Source organism: Rattus norvegicus, chromosome 6 (assembly GCF_021556685.1).
Source record: "Rattus norvegicus strain SHRSP/BbbUtx chromosome 6, alternate assembly SHRSP_T2T, whole genome shotgun sequence".
NCBI classification, from domain to species: domain Eukaryota; kingdom Metazoa; phylum Chordata; class Mammalia; order Rodentia; family Muridae; genus Rattus; species Rattus norvegicus.
In genome coordinates, this window is record NC_141539.1 from 1,271,983 (window position 1) to 1,295,991 (window position 24,009).

General features: G+C 38.7%; 1 pseudogene; it reads right to left on the reverse strand.

The window, feature by feature from the left end:
• Positions 1–20,308: 20,308 nt before the first annotated feature.
• On the reverse strand, positions 20,309–22,278 carry LOC148005008 (endogenous retrovirus group K member 19 Env polyprotein-like; annotated as a pseudogene).
• Positions 22,279–24,009: the final 1,731 nt, after the last annotated feature.

A 24,009-nucleotide genomic window follows, 5' to 3' on the forward strand; every position in this document is an offset into this window, starting at 1 on the left:
ACTTCACCAACTTACTGAGATTCGGCTCAACACATTTTGATAAATCTTTAAAAGCACACAATTACAAGAGCCTGCTACTGGGAACTAACTGAATTCAGAAAGAAACAGTGTTTCAGTTCGTTAAAACGTTGCTCTATCTTGAATAACAAGCTTATTACTTGTGAATCCTAATGGGAACCTATTGAATTCACCATGATACTTAGATTCCAGTCCTTAAAATGTTGCTATATATCGAAAAGCACACTCATACAAGCATGTCCCATTGAGTACTCACTGAATTCGCTTAGAAATTTTGATTCCATTCGTGAAAATTTTTCTATATTTCGAACAGTCCACTTATTACTACTGCGTCTTGTGGGAACTAAGTGAATGCAACAAGTTCCTGAGATTTATCTCACCAAATTTTGATAAATCTTTAAAAGTGCACATATTAGAAGAGCCTGCTACTGGGAACTAACTGAATTCACAAAGAAACAGTGTTTCAGTTCGTTAATATGTTGCTCTATCTTGAAAAACAAGCTTATTACATGCGAATCCTATTGGGAACCTATTGAATTCACCATGATACTTAGATTCCGTTCCTTAAAATGTTGCTATATATTGAAAAGCACACTCATACAAGCATGTCCCATTGGGAACTCACTGAATTCGCCTAGAAATTTTGATTCCATTCCTGAAAAATTTTCTATATCCCGAATAGTCCACTTATTACTACTGCGGCCTGTTTGGAACTACCCGAATTAACGCAGTTACTGAGATTCGGCTCACCAAATTTTGATAAATCTTTAAAAGTACACATATCACAAGAGCCTGCTACTGGGAACTAACTGAATTCACAGAGAAACAGTGTTTCAGTTCGTTAATACTTTGCTCTATCTTGAATAACAAGCTTATTACTTACGAATCCTATTGGGAACCTATTGAATTCACCATGATACTTAGATTCCATTCCGTAAAGTGTTGCTATATATTGAAAAGCACACTCATACAAGCACATCCCATTGGCAACTCACTGAATTCGCTTAGAAATTTTGATTCCATTCGTGAAAATTTTTCTATATTCCGAACAGTCCACTTATTACTACTGCGGATTATTGGGAATTAACTGATTCACCAAGTTACTCAGTTTTGGCTCATCAAATTTTGATAAATCTTTAAAAGTACATTTATTACAAGTTCAGGCTACTGGGAACTAACTGAATTCACAAAGGAACAGTGTTCAAGTTCGTAAAACGTTGCTCTATCTTGAATAACTAGCTTATTACTCGCGAATCCTATTAGGACCTATTGAATTCACGATGATACTTAGATTCCGTTCCTTAAAATGTTGCTATATATTGAAAAGCACACTCATACAAGCATGTCCCATTGGGAACTCCCTGAATTCACCTAAAATCTTTTTCCATTCCTGAAAATTTTTCTATATACCGAACAATCCACTTAATATAACTGAGGCCTATTGGGAACCAACTGAATTCACAAAGTTACTGAGATTCGGCTCAAAAAATTTTGATAAATATTTAAAAGTACACATATTACAAGAGCCTGCTACTGGGATCTATCTGAATTCACAAAGAAACAGTGTTTCAGTTCGTTAAAACGTTGCTCTATCTTGAATAACAAGCTTATTACTTGCGAATCCTATTGGGAACCTACTGAATTCACCATGATACTTAGATTCCGTTCCTTAAAATGTTGCTCTATATTGAAAAGCAAACTCATACAAGCATGTCCCAATGGAACTCACTGAATTCGCCTAGAAATTTTGATTCCATTCGTGATAATTTTTCTATATCCCAAACAGTCCACTTATTACTACTGCGGCCTACTGGGAACTACCCGAATTAACGCAGTTACTGAGATTCGGCTCACCAAATTTTGATAAATCTTTAAAAGTACACATATTACAAGAGCCTGCTACTGGGAACTCACTGAATTCACAAAGAAACAGTGTTTCAGTTCGTTAAAACATTGCTCTATCTTGAATACCAAGCTTATTACTTGCGAATCCTTTTGGGAACTTATTGAATTCACCATGATACTTAGATTCCGTTCCTTAAAATGTTGCTATATATTGAAAAGCACACTCATACAAGCATGTCCCATTGGGAACTCACTGAATTCGCTTAGAAATTTTGATTCCATTCCTGAAAAATTTTCTATATTCCGAACAGTCCACTTATTACTACTGCGGCCTTTGGGAATTAACTGAAAACACCAGATTACTCAGATTGGTATCATCAAATTTTGATAAATCTTTAAAAGCACACATATTACAAGAGCCTGCTACTGGGAACTAACTGAATTCAAAAAGAAACAGTATTTCAGTTCGTTAAAACGTTGCTCTCTCTTGAATATCAAGCTTATTAATTGCGAAACCTATTGGGAACCTACTGAATTCACCATGATACTTACATTCCGTTCCTTAAATGTTGCTATATAATGAAAATCACACTCATACAAGCATGTCCCATTGGGAACTCACTGAATTCGCCTAGAAATTTTGATTCCATTCGTGAAAATTTTTCTATATCCCGAGAGTCCACTTATTACTACTGAGGCCTACTGGGAATAAATGAATTCACCACGTTAGTAAGATTGGGTTCACCAAATTTTGATAAATCTTTAAAAGTACACATATTGCAAGACCCTGCTACTGGAAACTGACTGAATTCACAAAGAAACAGTGTTTCAGTTAGTTAAAAGTTTGCTCTATCTTGAATATCATGCTTATACATGCGTATACTATTGGGAACCTACTGAATTCACCATGATACTTAAAAACCGTCCCGAACAATTCACTTATTACTACTGAGGCCTATTGGAAACTAACTGAATACACAAAGTTACTCAGAATCGGCTCTGTCAATTTTGATAAATCTTTAAAAGTACACATATTACAAGAGCCTGCTACTGGGAACTAACTGAATTCACAAAGAAACAGTTTTTCAGGTCGTTAAAACGTTGCTCTATCTTGAAAAACAAGTTATTACATGCGAGTCCTATTGGGCACCTACTGAATTCACCATGATAATTAGATTCCGTTCCTTAAAATGTTGCTATATATTGAAAAGCACACTCATACAAGCATGTCCCATTGGGAACTCACTGAATTCGACTAGAAATTTTGATTCCATTCGTGAAAATTTTTCTATATCCTGAAAAGTCCACTTATTTCTAGTGCGGCCTATTGGGAACTAACCGAATTCACCAAGTTACTGAGATACGGCTTACCAAATTTTGATAAATCTTTAAAAGTACACATATTACAAGAGGCTGCTACTGGGAACTAACAGAATTCTCAAAGAAACAGTGTTTAGGTTCGTTAAAAACGTTGCTCTATCTTGAATAACTAGCATATTACATGCGAATCCTATTGGGACCCTAATGAACTCACGATGATACTTAGATTCCCTTCCTTGAAATGTTGCTATATATTGAAAAGCACACTTATGCAAGCATGTCCCATTGGGAACTTACTGAATTCGCCTAAAAATTCTGATTCCATTCATAAAAATTTTTCTATATCCCGAACAGTCCACTTATTACTACTGCGGCCTATTGGGAACTAAACGATTTACCGATTGACTCAGATACGGCTCAGGAAATTTTGATAAATCTTTGAAAGTACACATATTACAAGAGCAGGATACTGGGAACTAACTCTCTTCACAAAGAAACAGTGTTTAAGTTCGTTAAAACGTTGCTCTATCATGAACAACATGCCTATTACATGGGAATCCTATTGGGAACCTACTGAATTCACCATGATACTTACATTCCGTTCTTTGAAATATTGCTCTATATTGAAAAGCAAACTCATACAAGCATGTATCATTGGGAACTCACTGAATTCGCCTAGAAATTTTGATTCCATTCGTGAAATTTTTTCTATATCCCGAACAGTCCACTTATTACTTGCAGCCTATTGGTAACTAACCGAGTTCATCATGTTACTCAGATTCGGCTCACCAAATTTTGATAAATCGTTAAAAGTACACATATTACAAAGGCAGGCTACTGGGAACTAACTGATTTCACAAACAAACAGTGTTTCAGTTTGTTAAAACGTTGCTCTATCTTGAATAACAAGCCTATTACATGTGAATCCTATTGGGAACCTACGGAATTCACCATAATACTTAGATTCCGTTCCTTAAAATGTTGCTCTATATTGAAAAGCAAACTCATACAAGCATGTCCCATTGGGAACTCACTGAATTCGCCTAGATATTTTGATTCCCTTCGTGAAATTTTTTCTATATCCCGGACAGTCCACTTATTACAACTGTGGCCTATTGGGAACTAACCGAATTCACCATGTTACTAAGAATCGGCTCACCAATTTTTTTTCTTTTTTTTTTTAATTTTTTTTTTATTTTTTATTTTTTTATTAACTTGAGTATTTCTTATATACATTTCAAGTGTTATTCCCTTTCCCGGTTTCCGGGCAAAATCCCCCTCCCCCCTCCCCTTCCTTATGGGTGTTCCCCTCCCAACCCTCCCCCCATTGCCGCCCTCCCCCCATAGTCTAGTTCACTGGGGGTTCAGTCTTAGCAGGACCCAGGGCTTCCCCTTCCACTGGTGCTCTTACTAGGATATTCATTGCTACCTATGGGGTCAGAGTCCAGGGTCAGTTCATGTATAGTATTTAGGTAGTGGCTTAGTCCCTGGAAGCTCTGGTTGCTTGACATTGTTGTACTTTTGGGGTCGCGAGCCCCTTCAAGCTCTTCCAGTTCTTTCTCTGATTCCTTCAACGGGGGACCTATTCTCAGCTCAGTGGTTTGCTGCTGGCATTCGCCTCTGTATTTGCTGTATTCTGGCTGTGTCTCTCAGGAGCGATCTACATCCGGCTCCTGTCGGTCTGCACTTCTTTGCTTCATCCATCATGTCCAATTGGGTGGCTGTATATGTATGGGCCACCTGTGGGGCAGGCTCTGAATGGGTGTTCCTTCAGTCTCTGTTTTAATCTTTGCCTCTCCCTTCCCAGCCAAGGGTATTCTTTTTCCTCATTTAAAGAAGGAGTGAAGCATTCACATTTTGATCATCCGTCTTGAGTTTCGTTTGTTCTAGGGATCTAGGGTAATTCAAGCATTTGGGCTAATAGCCACTTATCAATGAGTGCATACCATGTATGTCTTTCTGTGATTGGGTTAGCTCACTCAGGATGATATTTACCAGTTCCAACCATTTGCCTACGAATTTCATAGACTCGTTGTTTTTGATAGCTGAGTAATATTCCATTGTGTAGATGTACCACATTTTCTGTATCCATTCCTCTGTTGAAGGGCATCTCGGTTCTTTCCATTTTCTGGCTATTATAAATAAGGCTGCGATGAACATAGTGGAGCACGTGTCTCTTTTATATGTTGAGGCATCTTTTGGGTATATGCCCAAGAGAGGTATAACTGGATCCTCAGGCAGTTCAATGTCCAATTTTCTGAGGAACCTCCAGACTGATTTCCAGAGTGGTTTTACCAGTCTGCAATCCCACCAACAATGGAGGAGTGTTCCTCTTTCTCCACATCCTCGCCGGCATCTGCTGTCACCTGAGTTTTTGATCTTAGCCATTCTCACTGGTGTGAGGTGAAATCTCAGGGTTGTTTTGATTTGCATTTCCCTTATGACTAAAGATGTTGAACATTTCTTTAGGTGTTTCTCAGCCATTCAGCATTCCTCAGCTGTGAATTCTTTGTTTAGCTCTGAACCCCATTTTTTAATAGGGTTATTTGTTTCCCTGCGGTCTAACTTCTTGAGTTCTTTGTATATTTTGGATATAAGGCCTCTATCTATTGTAGGATTGGTAAAGATCTTTTCCCAATCTGTTGGTTGCCGTTTTGTCCGAACCACCGTGTCCTTTGCCTTACAGAAGCTTTGCAGTTTTATGAGATCCCATTTGTCGATTCTTGATCTTAGAGCATAAGCCATTGGTGTTTTGTTCAGGAAATTTTTTCCAGTGCCCATGTGTTCCAGATGCTTCCCTAGTTTTTCTTCTATTAGTTTGAGTGTGTCTGGTTTGATGTGGAGGTCCTTGATCCACTTGGACTTAAGCTTTGTACAGGGTGATAAGCATGGATCGATCTGCATTCTTCTACATGTTGCCCTCCAGTTGAACCAGCACCATTTGCTGAAAATGCTATCTTTTTTCCATTGGATGGTTTTGGCTCCTTTGTCAAAAATCAAGTGACCATAGGTGTGTGGGTTCATTTCTGGGTCTTCAATTCTATTCCATTGGTCTATGTGTCTGTCTCTGTACCAATACCATGCAGTTTTTATCACTATTGCTCTGTAATACTGCTTGAGTTCAGGGATAGTGATTCCCCCTGAAGTCCTTTTATTGTTGAGGATAGCTTTAGCTATCCTGGGTTTTTTGTTATTCCAGATGAATTTGCAAATTGTTCTGTCTAACTCTTTGAAGAATTGGATTGGTATTTTGATGGGGATTGCATTGAATCTGTAGATTGCTTTTGGTAAAATGGCCATTTTACTATATTAATCCTGCCAATCCATGAGCATGGGAGATCTTTCCATCTTCTGAGGTCTTCTTCAATTTCTTTCCTCAGTGTCTTGAAGTTCTTATTGTACAGATCTTTTACTTGCTTGGTTAAAGTCACACCGAGGTACTTTATATTATTTGGGTCTATTATGAAGGGTGTCGTTTCCCTAATTTCTTTCTCGGCTTGTTTCTCTTTTGTATAGAGGAAGGCAACTGATTTATTTGAGGTAATTTTATACCCAGCCACTTTGCTGAAGTTGTTTATCAGCTTTAGTAGTTCTCTGGTGGAACTTTTGGGATCACTTAAATATACTATCATGTTATCTGCAAATAGTGATATTTTGACTTCTTCTTTTCCGATCTGTATCCCCTTGATCTCCTTTTGTTGTCTGATTGCTCTGGCTAGAACTTCAAGAACTATATTGAATAAGTAGGGAGAGAGTGGGCAGCCTTGTCTAGTCCCTGATTTTAGTGGGATTGCTTCGAGTTTCTCTCCATTTAGTTTAATGTTAGCAACTGGTTTGCTGTATATGGCTTTTACTATGTTTAGGTATGGGCCTTGAATTCCTATTCTTTCCAGGACTTTTATCATGAAGGGGTGTTGAATTTTGTCAAATGCTTTCTCAGCATCTAATGAAATGATCATGTGGTTTTGTTCTTTCAGTTTGTTTATATGATGGATCACGTTGATGGTTTTCCGTATATTAAACCATCCCTGCATGCCTGGGATGAAGTCTACTTGATCATGGTGGATGATTGTTTTGATGTGCTCTTGAATTCGGTTTGCCAGAATTTTATTGAGTATTTTTGCGTCGATATTCATAAGGGAAATTGGTCTGAAGTTCTCTTTCTTTGTTGTGTCTTTGTGTGGTTTAGGTATAAGAGTAATTGTGGCTTCGTAGAAGGAATTCGGTAGTGCTCCATCTGTTTCAATTTTGTGGAATAGTTTGGATAATATTGGTATGAGGTCTTCTATGAAGGTTTGATAGAATTCTGCACTAAACCCGTCTGGACCTGGGCTCTTTTTGGTTGGAAGACCTTTAATGACTGCTTCTATTTCCTTAGGAGTTATGGGGTTGTTTAACTGGTTTATCTGTTCCTGATTTAACTTCGATACCTGGTATCTGTCTAGGAAATTGTCCATTTCCTGAAGATTTTCAAATTTTGTTGAATATAGGTTTTTATAGTAAGATCTGATGATTTTTTGAATTTCCTCTGAATCTGTAGTTATGTCTCCCTTTTCATTTCTAATTTTGTTAATTTGGACGCACTCTCTGTGTCCTCTCGTTAGTCTGGCTAAGGGTTTATCTATCTTGTTGATTTTCTCAAAGAACCAACTTTTGGTTCTGTTGATTCTTTCTATGGTCCTTTTTGTTTCTACTTGGTTGATTTCAGCTCTGAGTTTGATTATTTCCTGCCTTCTACTCCTCCTGGGTGTATTTGCTTCTTTTTGTTCTAGAGCTTTTAGGTGTGCTGTCAAGCTGCTGACATATGCTCTTTCCTGTTTCTTTCTGCAGGCACTCAGCGCTATGAGTTTTCCTCTTAGCACAGCTTTCATTGTGTCCCATAAGTTTGGGTATGTTGTATCTTCATTTTCATTAAATTCTAAAAAGTTTTTAATTTCTTTCTTTATTTCTTCCTTGACCAGGTTATCATTGAGTAGAGCATTGTTCAATTTCCACGTATATGTGGGCATTCTTCCCTTATTGTTATTGAAGACCAGTTTTAGGCCGTGGTGGTCCGATAGCATGCATGGGATTATCTCTATCTTTCTGTACCTGTTGAGGCCCGTTTTTTGACCAATTATATGGTCAATTTTGGAGAAAGTACCATGAGGAGCTGAGAAGTAGGTATATCCTTTTGCTTTAGGATAGAATGTTCTATAAATATCCGTTAAGTCCATTTGGCTCATGACTTCTCTTAGTCTGTCGACATCACTGTTTAATTTCTGTTTCCATGATCTGTCCATTGATGAGAGTGGGGTGTTGAAGTCTCCCACTATTATTGTGTGAGGTGCAATGTGTGTTTTGAGCTTTAGTAAGGTTTCTTTTACGTATGTAGGTGCCCTTGTATTTGGGGCATAGATATTTAGGATTGAGAGTTCATCTTGGTGGATTTTTCCTTTGATGAATATGAAGTGTCCTTCCTTATCTTTTTTGATGACTTTTAGTTGGAAATTGATTTTATTTGATATTAGAATGGCTACTCCAGCTTGTTTCTTCTGATCATTTGCTTGGAAAGTTGTTTTCCAGCCTTTCACTCTGAGGTAGTGTCTGTCTTTGTCTCTGAGGTGTGTTTCCTGTAGGCAGCAGAATGCAGGGTCCTCATTGCGTATCCAGTTTGTTAATCTATGTCTTTTTATTGGGGAGTTGAGGCCATTGATATTGAGAGATATTAAGGAATAGTGATTATTGCTTCCCTTTATATTCATATTTGGATGTGAGGTTATGTTTGTGTGCTTTCATTCTCTTTGTTTTGTTGCCAAGTCGATTAGTTTCTTGCTTCTTCTAGGGTATAGCTTGCCTCCTTATGTTGGGCTTTACCATTTATTATCCTTTGTAGTGCTGGATTTGTAGAAAGATATTGTGTAAATTTGGTTTTGTCATGGAATATCTTGGTTTCTCCATCAATGTTAATTGAGAGTTTTGCTGGATACAGTACCCTGGGCTGGCATTTGTGTTCTCTTAGGGTCTGTATGACATCAGTCCAGGATCTTCTGGCCTTCATAGTTTCTGGCGAGAAGTCTGGTGTGATTCTGATAGGTCTCCCTTTATATGTTACTTGACCTTTTTCTCTTACTGCTTTTAATATTCTTTCTTTATTTTGTGCATTTGGTGTTTTGACAATTATGTGACGGGAGGTGTTTCTTTTCTGGTCCAATCTATTTGGAGTTCTGTAGGCTTCTTGTATGTCTATGGGTATCTCTTTTTTTAGGTTAGGGAAGTTTTCTTCTATGATTTTGTTGAAGATATTTACTGGTCCTTTGAGCTGGGAGTCTTCACTCTCTTCTATACCTATTATCCTTAGGTTTGATCTTCTCATTGAGTCCTGGATTTCCTGTATGTTTTGGACCAGTAGCTTTTTCCGCTTTACATTATCTTTGACAGTTGAGTCAATGATTTCTATGGAATCTTCTGCTCCTGAGATTCTCTCTTCCATCTCTTGAATTCTGTTGGTGAGGCTTGTATCTACAGCTCCTTGTCTCTTCTTTTGGTTTTCTATATCCAGGGTTGTTTCCATGTGTTCTTTCTTGATTGCTTCTATTTCCATTTTTAATTCCTTCAACTGTTTGTGTTTTCCTGGAATTCTTTCAGGGATTTTTGCGATTCCTCTCTGTAGGCTTTTACTTGTTTATTAATGTTTTCCTGTGCTTCCCTAAGTGTGTTCATGTCTTTCTTGAAGTCCTCCAGCATCATGATCAAATATGATTTTGTAACTAGATCTTGCTTTTCTGGTGTGTTTGGATATTCCATGTTTGTTTTGGTGGGAGAATTGGGCTCCGATGATGGCATGTAGTCTTGGTTTCTGTTGCTTGGGTTCCTGCGCTTGCCTCTCGCCATCAGATTATCTCTAGTGTTACTTTGTTCTGCTATTTCTGACAGTGGCTAGACTGTCCTATAAGCCTGTGTGACAGGAGTGCTGTAGACCTGTTTTCCTCTCTTTCAGTCAGTTATGGGGACAGAGTGTTCTGCTTTCTGGCGTGTAGTTTTTCCTCGCTACAGGTCTTCAGCTGTTCCTGTGGGCCTGTGTCTTGAGTTCACCAGGCAGCTTTCTTGCAGCAGAAAATTTGGTCTTACCTGTGGTCCCGAGGCTCAGGTTCGCTTGTGGGGTGCTCCCCACGGGCTCTCTGCAGCGGCAGCAACCAGGAATACCTGTGCCGCCCCTTCCGGAAGCTTCAGTGCACCAGGGTTCCAGATGGTCTTTGGCTTTTTCCTCTGGCGTCCGAGATGTGTGTGCAGGGAGCAGTCACTTCTGGTTTCCCAGGCTTGTCTGCCTCTCTGAAGGTTTAGCTCTCCCTCCCACGGGATTTGGGTGCAGAGAACTGTTTATCCGGTCTGTTTCTTTCAGGTTCCGGCGGTGTCTCAGGCACAGGGGTGCTGCCGCTCCTGGGCCCTTCCCCACGGGAGCCCAGAGGCCTTATACAGTTTCCTCTTGGGCCAGGGATGTGGGCAGGGGTGAGCAGAGTTGGTGGTCTCTTCCGCTCTGCAGCTTCAGGAGTGCCCACCTGACCAGGCGGTTGGGTCTCTCTCTCACCGGGTCTGGGACCAGAGAGCTGCTGCGGGCCGGGATCCGCGGGTGTGGGACTTCCGGTAAACACAGAACGTGCCCGGTCCTAGAGAAATTCTGCTTTCCTGTGTCCCAAGCTCACCAGGCAGCTTTCTTGTAGCAGAAAATTTGGTCTTACCTGTGGTCCCGAGGCTCAGGTTCGCTCGTGGGGTGCTCCCCACGGGCTCTCTGCAGCGGCAGCAACCAGGAAGACCTGTGCCGCCCCTTCCTGGAGCTTCAGTGCACCAGGGTTCCAGATGGTCTTTGGCTTTTTCCTCTGGCGTCCGAGATGTGTGTGCAGGGAGCAGTCACTTCTGGTTTCCCAGGCTTGTCTCTCACCAATTTTTGATAAATCTTTAAAAGTACACATATTACAAGAGCCTGCTACTGGGAACTAACTGAATTCACAAAGAAACAGTGTTTCATTTCATTAAAACGTTGCTCTATCTTGAATAACAAGCTTATTGCATGCGATTCCTATTTGGAACCTACTGAATTCACCATTATACTTAGATTCCGTTCCTTAAATTGTTGCTCTATATTGAAAAGCAAACTCATACAAGCATGTCCCTTTGGGAACTCACTGAAATCGCCTAGAAATTTTGATTCCATTCGTGAAAACTTTTCGATATCCCGAACAGTCCACTTATTCCTTTTAGGCCTATTGGGGACTAACTGAATTCACCAAGTTACTGAGATTCGGCTGACCACATTTTGATAAATCTTTAAAAGTACACATATTACAAGAGCCTGCTCCTGGGAAGTAACTGAATTCACAAAGAAACAGTGTTTCAGTTCGTTAAAACGTTGCTCTATCTTAAATAACAAGCTTATTCAATGCGAATCCTATTGGGAACCTACTGAATTCACCATGATACTTAGATTCCGTTCCTTAAAATGTTGCATTATTTTGAAAATCACACTTATGCAAACATGTTCCATTGGAACTCACTGAATTCACCTAGAAATTCTGATTCCATTCATGAATATTTTTCTATATTCCGAACAGTCCACTAATTACTACTGCCGCCTATTTGGAACTAACTGAATTCACAAAGTTAGTCAGATTCGGCTAACCAAATTTTGATAAATCTTTAAAAGTACACATATTACAAGAACAGGCTACTGAGAACTAACTGAATCCACAAAGAAACAGTGTTTCTGTTCGTTCAAACTATGCTCTATCTTTAATAACAAGCTTATTACATGCTAATCCTACTGGGAACCGACTGAATTAACCATGATACTTAGATTCCATTCCTTAAAATGTTGCTCTATATTTAGAGGCACACTCATACAAGCATGTCCCATGGGGAACTCACTGAATTCGCCTAGAAATTTTGATTCCATTCGTGTAAATTTTTCTATAAGCCGAACAATCCACTTATTCCACTTAGGCCTATTGGGGACTAACTGAATTCACCAAGTTACAGAGATTCGGCTCACCAAATTTTGATAAATCTTTAAAAGTACACATATTACAAGAGCAGGCTACTGGGAACTAACTGAATCCACAAAGAAACAGTGTTTCAGTTCGTTCAAACGTTGCCCTATCTAGAATAACAAGCTTATTACATGAAAATCCTACAGGGAACCTACTGAATTCACCATGATACTTAGATTCCGTTCCTTAGAATGTTGCTCTATATTTAGGGGCACACTCATACAAGCATGTCCCATGGGGAACTCACTGAATTCGCCTAGAAATTCTGATTCCATTCATGAAAATTTTTTTATATTCCAAACAGTCCACTTATTACTACTGCCGCCTATTGGGAACTAACCGAATTCACAAAGTTACTCAGATTCGGCTAACCAAATTTTGAAAAATCTTTAAAAGTACACATATTACAAGAGCCTGCTACTAGGAACTAACTGAATTCACAAAGAAACAGTGTTTCAGTTTGTCAAAACGTTGCTCTATCATGATAACAGGCTTATTACATGCGAATCCTACTGGGAACCTACTGAATTCACCATGATACTTAGAATCCTTTCCTTAAAATGTTGCTATATATTGAAAAGCAGACTTATACAAGCATGTAACATTGGGAACTCACTGAATTCGCATAGAAATACTGATTCCATTTGTGAAAATTTTTCTATATCCCGAACTGTCCACTTAATACTACTGCGGCCTACTGGGAATTAACCGAATTCACCAAGTAACTCAAATTCGGCTCAGGAAATTTTTATAAATCTTGAAAAGTACACATATTACAAGAGCCTGCTACTGGGAACTAACTGAATTCACAATGAAGGAGTGTTTCAGTTCGGTAAAACGTTGCTCTATCATGAATAACAAGCTCATTACATGCGAATCCTATTGGGAACCTACTGAATTCACCATGATACTTAGATTCTGTTCCTTAAAATGTTGCTATACATTGAAAAGCACACTCATACAAGCATGTCCCATTGGGAACTCACAGAATTCGCCTAGAAATTTTGATTCAATTCCTGAAAATTTTTCTACATCCCGAACAGTCTATTTATTACTACTGCGGCCTATTGGGCATAACCGATTTTTCCACGTTATTGAGATTCGGCTCAGCAAATTTTGATTAATCGTTAAGAGTACACATATTACAAGATCCTGCTAAAGGGAACTAACTGAATTCACACGAAACAGTGTTTCAGTCGTTAAAACGTTGCTCTATCTTGAATAACAAGCTTATTACATGCGAATCCTATTGGGCACCTACTGAATTCACCATGATACTTAGATTCCGTTCCATAAAATGTTGCTATATATTGAAAAGCACACTCATACAAGCATGTCCCATTGGGAACTCACTGAATTCACCTAGTAATTCTGACTCCATTCATGAAAATTTTTCTATATCGAACAGTCCACTTATTACTACTGCCGCCTATTGGAAACTAACCGAATTCACAAATTTACTCAGATTCGGCTTACCAAATTTTGATAAATCTTTAAAAGTACACATATTACCAGAGCCTGCTACTGGGAACTAACTGAATTCACAAAGAAACAGTGTTTCAGTTCGTTAAAACGTTGCTCTAACTTGAATATCAAGCTTATTAATTGCGAAACCTATTGGGAACCTACTGAATTCACCATGATACTTACATTCCGTTCCTTATATGTTGCTATATAATGAAAATCACACTCATACAAGCATGTCCCATTGGGAACTCACTGAATTCGCCTAGAAATTTTGATTCCATTCGTGAAAATTTTTCTATATCCGGAGAGTCCACTTATTACTACTGAGGCCTACTGGGAATAAATGAATTCACCACGTTAGTAAGATTGGGTTCACCAAATTTTGATAAATCTTTAAAAGTACACATATTGCAAGACCCTGCTACTGGAAACTGACTGAATTCACAAAGAAACAGTTTTTCAGTTAGTTAAAAGTTTGCTCTATCTTGATTATCATGCTTATACATGCGTATACTATTGGGAACCTACTGAATTCACCATGATACTTAAAAACCGTCCCGAACAATTCACTTATTACTACTGAGGCCTATTGGAAACTAACTGAATACACAAAGTTACTCAGAATCGGCTCTGTCAATTTTGATAAATCTTTAAAAGTACACATATTACAAGAGCCTGCTACTGGGAACTAACTGAATTCACAAAGAAACAGTTTTTCAGGTCGTTAAAACGTTGCTCTATCTTGAAAAACAAGTTATTACATGCGAGTCCTATTGGGCACCTACTGAATTCACCATGATAATTAGATTCCGTTCCTTAAAATGTTGCTATATATTGAAAAGCACACTCATACAAGCATGTCCCATTGGGAACTCACTGAATTCGACTAGAAATTTTGATTCCATTCGTGAAAATTTTTCTATATCCTGAAAAGTCCACTTATTTCTAGTGCGGCCTATTGGGAACTAACCGAATTCACCAAGTTACTGAGATACGGCTTACCAAATTTTGATAAATCTTTAAAAGTACACATATTACAAGAGGCTGCTACTGCGAACTTCTGAATTCTCAAAGAAACAGTGTTTAGGTTCGTTAAAAACGTTGCTCTATCTTGAATAACTAGCATATTACATGCGAATCCTATTGGGACCCTAATGAACTCACGATGATACTTAGATTCCCTTCCTTGAAATGTTGCTATATATTGAAAAGCACACTTATGCAAGCATGTCCCATTGGGAACTTACTGAATTCGCCTAAAAATTCTGATTCCATTCATAAAAATTTTTCTATATCCCGAACAGTCCACTTATTACTACTGCGGCCTATTGGGAACTAAACGATTTACCGATTGACTCAGATACGGCTCAGGAAATTTTGATAAATCTTTGAAAGTACACATATTACAAGAGCAGGATACTGGGAACTAACTCTCTTCACAAAGAAACAGTGTTTAAGTTCGTTAAAACGTTGCTCTATCATGAACAACATGCCTATTACATGCGAATCCTATTGGGAACCTACTGAATTCACCATGATACTTACATTCCGTTCTTTGAAATATTGCTCTATATTGAAAAGCAAACTCATACAAGCATGTATCATTGGGAACTCACTGAATTCGCCTAGAAATTTTGATTCCATTCGTGAAATTTTTTCTATATCCCGAACAGTCCACTTATTACTTGCGGCCTATTGGTAACTAACCGAGTTCACCATGTTACTCAGATTCGGCTCACCAAATTTTGATAAATCGTTAAAAGTACACATATTACAAAGGCAGGCTACTGGGAACTAACTGATTTCACAAACAAACAGTGTTTCAGTTCGTTAAAACGTTGCTCTATCTTGAATAACAAGCCTATTACATGTGAATCCTATTGGGAACCTACGGAATTCACCATAATACTTAGATTCCGTTCCTTAAAATGTTGCTCTATATTGAAAAGCAAACTCATACAAGCATGTCCCATTGGGAACTCACTGAATTCGCCTAGATATTTTGATTCCCTTCGTGAAATTTTTTCTATATCCCGGACAGTCCACTTATTACAACTGTGGCCTATTGGGAACTAACCGAATTCACCATGTTACTCAGAATCGGCTGACCAATTTTTGATAAATCTTTAAAAGTACACATATTACAAGAGCCTGCTACTGGGAACTAACTGAATTCACAAAGAAACAGTGTTTCATTTCATTAAAATGTTGCTCTATCTTGAATAACAAGCTTACTGCATGCGATTCCTATTTGGAACCTACTGAATTCACCATTATACTTAGATTCCGTTCCTTAAATTGTTGCTCTATATTGAAAAGCAAACTCATACAAGCATGTCCCTTTGGGAACTCACTGAAATCGCCTAGAAATTTTGATTCCATTCGTGAAAACTTTTCGATATCCCGAACAGTCCACTTATTCCTTTTAGGCCTATTGGGGACTAACTGAATTCACCAAGTTACTGAGATTCGGCTGACCACATTTTGATAAATCTTTAAAAGTACACATATTACAAGAGCCTGCTCCTGGGAAGTAACTGAATTCACAAAGAAACAGTGTTTCAGTTCGTTAAAACGTTGCTCTATCTTAAATAACAAGCTTATTCAATGCGAATCCTATTGGGAACCTACTGAATTCACCATGATACTTAGATTCCGTTCCTTAAAATGTTGCATTATTTTGAAAATCACACTTATGCAAACATGTTCCATTGGAACTCACTGAATTCACCTAGAAATTCTGATTCCATTCATGAATATTTTTCTATATTCCGAACAGTCCACTAATTACTACTGCCGCCTATTTGGAACTAACTGAATTCACAAAGTTAGTCAGATTCGGCTCACCAAATTTTGATAAATCTTTAAAAGTACACATATTACAAGAACAGGCTACTGGGAACTAACTGAATCCACAAAGAAACAGTGTTTCTGTTCGTTCAATCTATTCTCTATCTTTAATAACAAGCTTATTACATGCTAATCCTACTGGGAACCTAGTGAATTAACCATGATACTTAGATTCCATTCCTTAAAATGTTGCTCTATATTTAGAGGCACACTCATACAAGCATGCCCATGGGGAACTCACTGAATTCGCCTAGAAATTTTGATTCCATTCGTGTAAATTTTTCTATAAGCCGAACAATCCACTTATTCCACTTAGGCCTATTGGGGACTAACTGAATTCACCAAGTTACAGAGATTCGGCTCACCAAATTTTGATAAATCTTTAAAAGTACACATATTACAAGAGCCTGCTACTGGGAACTAACTGAATTCACAAAGAAACAGTTTTTCAGTTCATTAAAACGTTGCTCTATCTTGAAAAACAAGCTTATTACATGCGAATCCTATTGGGAACCTCCTGAATTCACCATGATACTTAGATTCCGTTCCTTAAAATGTTGCTATATATTGAAAAGCGCACTCATACAAGCATGTCCCATTGGGAGCTCACTGAATTCGCCTAGAAATTTTGATTCCATTCTTGAAAATATTTCTATATCCCGAACAGTCTATTCATTACTACTGCGGACTATTGGGCACTAACCGATTTTTCTACGTTATTGAGATTCTGCTCAGCGAATTTTGATTAATCTTTAAAAGTACACATATTACAAGAGCAGGCTACTGGGAACTAACTGAATCCACAAAGAAACAGTGTTCCAGTTCGTTCAAACGTTGCCCTATCTAGAATAACAAGCTTATTACATGAAAATCCTACAGGGAACCTACTGAATTCACCATGATACTTAGATTCCGTTCCTTAGAATGTTGCTCTATATTTAGGGGCACACTCATACAAGCATGTCCCATGGGGAACTCACTGAATTCGCCTAGAAATTCTGATTCCATTCATGAAAATTTTTTTATATTCCAAACAGTCCACTTATTACTACTGCCGCCTATTGGGAACTAACCGAATTCACAAAGTTACTCAGATTCGGCTAACCAAATTTTGAAAAATCTTTAAAAGTACACATATTACAAGAGCCTGCTACTAGGAACTAACTGAATTCACAAAGAAACAGTGTTTCAGTTTGTCAAAACGTTGCTCTATCATGATAACAGGCTTATTACATGCGAATCCTACTGGGAACCTACTGAATTCACCATGATACTTAGAATCCTTTCCTTAAAATGTTGCTATATATTGAAAAGCAGACTTATACAAGCATGTAACATTGGGAACTCACTGAATTCGCATAGAAATACTGATTCCATTTGTGAAAATTTTTCTATATCCCGAACTGTCCACTTAATACTACTGCGGCCTACTGGGAATTAACCGAATTCACCAAGTAACTCAAATTCGGCTCAGGAAATTTTTATAAATCTTGAAAAGTACACATATTACAAGAGCCTGCTACTGGGAACTAACTGAATTCACAATGAAGGAGTGTTTCAGTTCGGTAAAACGTTGCTCTATCATGAATAACAAGCTCATTACATGCGAATCCTATTGGGAACCTACTGAATTCACCATGATACTTAGATTCTGTTCCTTAAAATGTTGCTATACATTGAAAAGCACACTCATACAAGCATGTCCCATTGGGAACTCACAGAATTCGCCTAGAAATTTTGATTCAATTCCTGAAAATTTTTCTACATCCCGAACAGTCTATTTATTACTACTGCGGCCTATTGGGCATAACCGATTTTTCCACGTTATTGAGATTCGGCTCAGCAAATTTTGATTAATCGTTAAGAGTACACATATTACAAGATCCTGCTAAAGGGAACTAACTGAATTCACACGAAACAGTGTTTCAGTCGTTAAAACGTTGCTCTATCTTGAATAACAAGCTTATTACATGCGAATCCTATTGGGCACCTACTGAATTCACCATGATACTTAGATTCCGTTCCTTAAAATGTTGCTATATATTGAAAAGCACACTCATACAAGAATGTCCCATTGGGAACTCACTGAATTCACCTAGTAATTCTGACTCCATTCATGAAAATTTTTCTATATCGAACAGTCCACTTATTACTACTGCCGCCTATTGGAAACTAACCGAATTCACAAATTTACTCAGATTCGGCTTACCAAATTTTGATAAATCTTTAAAAGTACACATATTACCAGAGCCTGCTACTGGGAACTAACTGAATTCACACAGAAACAGTGTTTCAGTTCGTTAAAACGTTGCTCTACCTTGAATAACAAGCTTATTACATCCGAATCCTATTGGGAACCTAGTGAATTCACAATGATACTTACATCCTTTCTTTAAATGTTGCTTTATATTGAAAGGCACACTCATACCAGCATGTCCCATTGGGAACTCACTGAATTCGACTTGAAATTTTGATTCCATTCGTGAAAATTTTTCTATATCCCGAACAGTCCACTTACTATTGCGGTCTATTGGGAACTAACAGAATTCACCAAGTTACTGAGATTCGAGTCACCAAATTTTGATAAATCTTTAAATAACACATATTACAAGAGCCTGCTACTGGGAACTAACTGAATTCACAAAGAAACAGTTTTTCAGGTCGTTAAAACGTTGCTCTATCTTGAAAAACAAGCTTATTACATGCGAGTCCTATGGGGCACCTACTGAATTCACCATGATAATTAGATTCCCTTCCTTCAAATGTTGCTATATATTGAAAAGCACACTCATACAAGCATGTCCCATTGGGAACTCACTGAATTCGCCTAGAAATTTTGATTCCATTCGTGAAAATTTTTCTATATCCCGAACTGTCCACTTATTTCTAGTGCGGCCTATTGGGAACTAACCGAATTCACCAATTTACTGATATACGGCTTACCAAATTTTGATAAATCTTTAAAAGTACACATAATACAAGAGCCTGCTACTGCGAACTTCTGAATTCTCAAAGAAACAGTGTTTAGGTTCGTTAAAAACTTTGCTCTATCTTGAATAACAAGCATATTACATGCGAATCCTATTGGGACCCTAATGAACTCACGATGATACTTAGATTCCCTTCCTTGAAATGTTGCTATATATTGAAAAGCACACTCATACAAGCATGTCCCATTGGGAACTCACTGAATCGCATAGAAATTTTGATTCCATTCGTGAAAAATTTTCTATATCCCGAACAGTCCACTTATTACTACTGCGGCCTATTGGGAACTAACCGAATTCACCAAGTTACTGAGATTCGGCTCACCAAATTTTCATAAATCTTTAAAAGTACACACGTTACAAGAGCCTGCTACTGGTAACTAACTGAGTTCACAAAGAAACAGTGTTTCACAGTCATACAAGCATGTCCCATCATGTCTGTGTACCTAGTTCTATAAGAGAAGACATAATCTGCAACCTTGGAGTCCCTGTCATCAGAGGCTCTGTCTGCTGTAAAGAGGAAGCAGGAAAGCTTGTGGTATTAGTGATCAAAAATAGATCAGGACCTTCTGTCCTATTATTAACGGAAGTCTCTGTCTTAACAAGATCATTCTCAGAATCAAAGAAAAAATAAAGAAAAAACTGCTGACAACAATCTTTCCCATGACCCAGATGCCCATCAGCTTAGAGCCAAGTTTGTAGCAGGGGGCAAGTCCAGGTGCACATCTTCTTGGAGTCTGCCGCACGCAAGCAGGGGGCTTAACCGCGTGTGGTACGAACCCTCGAACCGGCTCCCACTCAGGCGTCATGTCTGCCCCGGAGCTCGGTTATCTCTGCTGTAGGAGCGGCAGTTCCTCTTTTTTTATTTTTTAAAAGCACCAAATTGAGATCTGCTTGAACCTGGGCAATGGAATCTGTAAAGCATCGGAATATAATTGGGAAGATCATTAGTACAACAACAAGTAGTAAAATCCCAACTCCAATAAAAATAAAATATTGTGTCTAATCGATTGGATTTAATGATTTAACTCCATTCGCAAAGGATCTTGCCAATCCAGAGAGGTCCACTGCATCTACATGTGGCTTATTCATTTTTGTGATTAAGGACGTCAATTCTTGAATATTATAAGAAATGTTATCATCATCCCATATGTCTAGCAAATATGTTTTGGTCCTTTCTCATTTTTCTGTAGCATTATAAGGTAAAGGAGTCACACAAATAAAATCATAATTAGCGTGACAGCGTGTGGCCATCCTAGTCTTAATGTTTGTAACATCTCGTCCTAATTCTAATACTACCTCTTCTAGGGCATTTAATCTAGTTTCTAATTTCAAATCTATAATCTTCTGTTCTGATAATGTAAGGGTAATATTCTTATGGAGATCATTAACAAAAGTGGCAATCTGCATTTCCTTAACCAAAGCAGTAGTAGAAACAGCAAAAGAAGTAACAATAGCTATCAAAGCGGTTATACCTAGAATTAAGGCTGTTACAAATCTTTTTGCCCTAATCAAACCCGTAGCATACCTAATAGTCTGGATGGCAGAATCATCAAACCATGGCTCATCTCCCAAGTCTACCAGTAACAAAACATAAGGAGGTATCCTGACAATCAATATAACAGATCCCGATACAGTGGAATCAATGCAATTAATCAGCTTGCATGATGTACACTTAATACTAAAAATAGATTCAACCTTATCTATGCTAATCAATTGTGGCAATCCTACTAATATTGCATAGGGATAGGTAACACAAGCAGAAACTGAAACAGCATCATAATCAGCAGCTCCTGTTTTCTTCAGCAAAAGTTTCTCACTAGAAGCAACCAGTCGGAACAGTTCTGGATGTTCTATCAGTGGTTTGTTCTGTCTATCAGGGAGGTCTCTGTGGAGTGGCTCCCAGAACCATGTCGGTTCTACCCACCCCGCATCATACCATCTTTTGATCAGTTTTCCAACTGGAGGCACATAGTTCCCATAAGGTTTTGAGTTGGAGGAGAGATAATTGCTCTGATCTTTATCAGGTGAGGACATGGAGAAGTCCCAGAGAAGTCTAGCAGCGCCTAAGGGAGAGAATCTTACCCCATTGTCAGGGAAGGCACATGGAAGCCAGCGCGGGAAAGCATTCTCATCTCCCTCCCAAAGGGCGTCCTTTTTAAATGCTGTTTTGTAATGGGGGTAGCGCGGCGGAAGATTCTTTACTGTGGTATAATATTGTCTTTTTTCTTCTTTATCGCTCACGGTGGTCATTCACAGTTCCCACATACGCCGCCCATTGCCCTTTCCATCTGGTTCGATATTGTCCAAGGTGGGGGTATCTCTGTTAAACACCCTTTTTCCCACTTGAAAACAGCCCACTGGCACCGAAGGGGAGAAAGAGAAGCAAATTGGCAGAGAATCGGACTTTCCCTCAAAATCTACATAACCCGAGCTGTTCTTTAGAAGGTGAAAGTCAGGCAATCCCCCTATCACTAATGTTTGATTGGTTAAAACCTTGATGTGATCCAACACCTCCCACCCTACAGGATGTAATATGGGTGGCTTTGGTAAGTAAGCCCAAAACTTTCCCCTAAAGCTGTGGGCGCACTCATGACTGTAAGCATAGCCACAAACAGCAAGGTTGTCGTTTCCGGGGCATGTGTAGCCTTCAATACTTCCTTTGCCTGAGCTGTCAGGGTTTTAAGCTGTGTCCACGTCGGCGTCTGGCGTGTTTTTGTTTTTGGCTCTAGGCGAGTCGCCTTGATCTTTTTGGCCAGGTTCCGCATTATCTGGCGGTTCGGCCTCTTTCGGCGTGGGGGACGGATGTCCGTTTCCTTTGCCTGGCCTGATGAGTCTGTCTGGGACCCAAATTGGTGATTCGGCATCCTGTGGGAAAACACAAGCATAGCCTCGTCCAGAGGCAATTAGCACATCTGGCCCCTTCCATAGGCCAGTTAATTGGTCTTTCCATCTGACCAGGGGTTTAGGAGCACTCTCCTTCTCCGCCCAATGTCTTTCGGTGGCTGTAAGCCCCTGGTTATCTGTATTTACATGATTCAAAACGAATAGGGAATGGCTAAGCAATTGATGGGGAGTTGTATACTTACCTGTTGACCTTAACTTTTGAATCTGTGCTTTAATATTCTAATGTATACGTTCCACAATGCCTTGCCCTTGTGGGTTGTATGGAATTCCTGTGACATGGGCTATGTTCCACTGTTGATAAAAATGCTCTAAGGTTTTTGGCACATAGGCAGGTGCATTGTCAGTCTTTATTTTCTTCGGGATACCCATGTAAGAGAAACTCTGCACCAGGTGTTGTATTACATCTTTCACTGCCTCTCCCGTTCTGGCAGAGGCAAACACCATGTGTGAGTAGGTGTCCACTGTGACATGGACATAACTCAATTTTCCAAACTCTGATATGTGAGTCACATCCATTTGCCATAAAATGTGAGGTTTTAATCCTCGTGGATTAACTCCCATCTTTAATGTATGTCCCCAATCTGGACAATGAGGACAAGATTTAATTATTTTTCTTGCCTGTTCACGAGGAACTTGAAAATGATATCTAAGTGTAGTAGCATTTTGATGATGTAGATCATGACTCTTTTAGCTGTCTCTACAGCCTGTATGATTTTTGTTAGTGAATCTGTTAAAGCATTTCCTTGGGCTATAGGACCTGGAAGCCCCGAGGGGCCCCTCACGTGCCCTATAAAATATTTATTCTGTCTCTGTTGAATAGATTCTTGTAACTGTTTTAATTTGAGATAAATCTTGGTTCTCGGCGACAGGACTATCGACTCTATTTCCGGAAACAAGTTAAATATATATTTGGAGTCTGTGTAAAGGTTGAAAGCCTGTTTTACTTCTGTAAAAGCTATTAAGACTGTTTTAATTTCAGCCTGTTGAGCTGAATATCTTGAATTCTTCTTAATAATGGAGTCCCTATTTTGTATACACACCACTGATCGTCCATTTGAGGACCCATCAGTGATTATATTGATTCTATCTTCTAATGGAGTTTTAGAATATCCTCTAGGGAAAATCACCTCATTTTCTAATACAAAAGTTAAAACTGGGTCCTGAGGTAAATGGAAAATTATTTTCCCTGTAAAGCCAATTAAGGATATGATCCATTCATCATTTTTTTGTAATAATTGTTCTAGTTGAGCTTTATTATATGGGATGACAATAATATACACATCTCTTCTAAATAATTCCTTAGACCTGTGTCTTCCCTTGATAATCAATTGAGTGCATAGGGTATCATAAGAAACCAAACTTTATGTAAAATATGAGGTAAATGAATCCATTCCAATATCCCATTCTGCCACAGGCAGGCTGTGGGGGTATAATTAGTTTTTAGAATGTACAAGGACCACTCTTCAGCAGGATCCAAGCGTTGGACCCTTGTTAGAGTCAATTTTTCATTTACTTTGTTTAATGCCTCACAGGCCTCAATAGTCAATTGTCTGGTAGATATGGGGTTAGGATCTCCATTAAGTATCTCAAAT